Here is a 1,709-nt window from a genome sequence, read left to right on the forward strand (position 1 = left end):
TCCTCCTATTTTCAGTTGTAATCACTCTAGGCTCCATGGTGTGGTGGTTGTCCTTCTTCACCTCCATCTTAGCTGAGTGTGGTAAGTCCAATAAATCAGATTGTAGGTGCTGGAGTCTGTTGAGGCTCAGGATCTGGCTATCACATTGTCAGTCCAGAGATTCAAATCCCCTAAATATATCTTAAACCCCAACATTAACTGCACCTCCAGCACATTAGCATGAAAGTCTTATGAAGGGAGATCCCATCTGAGTCCAGATTCATCACACATAAACACCATTTCCAAAGAGGGGCCATCTGCCCTGGTAGTTAACCCCATCGTAGGCTTGGATTTTAAGATTAGGTCTCTTACTTATTTGCTTATGAAATTTTTTTTTTCTGTTTATAAGTTTATTTCTGAGTTGCAAAGATGATTTCCCCTTCCCCACGTTTTCAGAATTTCCTTATTCCCTCATTCAATCTTGGCTGCCACAACCAGATAGACAGAAAGCACAAGGACCTTCTTTTCCTTCCATCTGTAGTGGAAACCTTAGCAGCAGACCTTAACTGCCCCAGGTCTCTCAGAGATGCATTTGGAAACTTAAAAAAAAATTTTTTTGGGGGGGGTTTAAAAAACTGCCTCATTTGTAAGATGGAGATAATAGCATCTCCCTTTCAGGACTGGTGTGAAGATGTGATGCTTCTTAGGAAGTTAGTTTGGTGCTGTTTTAGTTTGCTAAAAGCTGCTGGGAACAATATACCAGAAATGGGATGGCTTTTACAATGAGAATTTATTATTAAATAGGTCAAAAGCTTACAGTTCTGAGGCAGTGAAAGTATCCAAATCAGGGACTCATCAGGAGATCCTTTCTCTCTGAGCTGCAGCTGTGGCTCTCAGGCACAGGGCAGCATCCACTCATCTCTCCACTTTCCTCGGGGCCTAGTTGCTTTCAGCTTCTGGCTAAGTGGCTTCCTCTCAGCTTCGGTGTTCCACTGATTTCAGCTTCTGGGTCCTTCTTGGTCTCTGTGGCTTTTTATTTCTCACCTAATAAAGGACTCCAGTAAGAGGATTAAGACCTGCCCTGGGTCACACAAGCTGATCAAAGGCCCTTAACTGAATTAATTTAATCAAAAACTCCCACCTACAATAGGTTTACAAGCACGGAATGGATTAGCCCTAAGGACGTGATTTTATGGAGTCCACAAAAGCTTCAAATTGCCACAGGTGCTAATGGCAGATTCAGAATAACAGTGGCTTCAACAAGATAAAAGGTTATTTCTCTGTGATATGAAAGTCCCAGAAGCAATTCAGGCTTAGTGTGGCAGCACCACCATACCAGACACCAGGCTCCTATCTGGTTGCTTGACAATGTCAACATTCAGCTTCCACTTGTGGTCCAAGATGAACAGCCCCACATCCCAGGCAGCGGGAACCGGGTGAAGGTGAAGGTGGAGCCTCTTTTCCATCAAAGGCAAGAACGGAAACTTGTACACATCATTCCCACTCATGCCCCCTTGGCTAAACTAGTCATGTTGCCACCATTTTGCTGTAAGAGAGACTGAAAAATATAGTCTACAGCTGGGCAGCTACAATCCCAGTTAAAAAAGCTTAATTCTATTATGAACACTCTGGTGGTTTGAAGATGTCTGTATCCCAGAAAAAAAAAAAAGTTTTTAAATCTAAGAAATGAAAAGCACAATTATCAAATTTATTTGGAAAGAAAAGGGGCC

General features: G+C 42.5%; 1 non-coding gene across 1 annotated transcript; it reads right to left on the bottom strand.

The window, feature by feature from the left end:
* Nucleotides 1-438: 438 nt before the first annotated feature.
* LOC111760705 (small nucleolar RNA SNORA31) lies at nucleotides 439-571 on the bottom strand. Its single transcript, XR_002794322.1, has one exon. It is a non-coding gene; the product is annotated as a small nucleolar RNA SNORA31 (small nucleolar RNA).
* Nucleotides 572-1,709: the final 1,138 nt, after the last annotated feature.

This window comes from Dasypus novemcinctus, chromosome 14 (assembly GCF_030445035.2).
Source record: "Dasypus novemcinctus isolate mDasNov1 chromosome 14, mDasNov1.1.hap2, whole genome shotgun sequence".
NCBI lineage: Eukaryota > Metazoa > Chordata > Mammalia > Cingulata > Dasypodidae > Dasypus > Dasypus novemcinctus.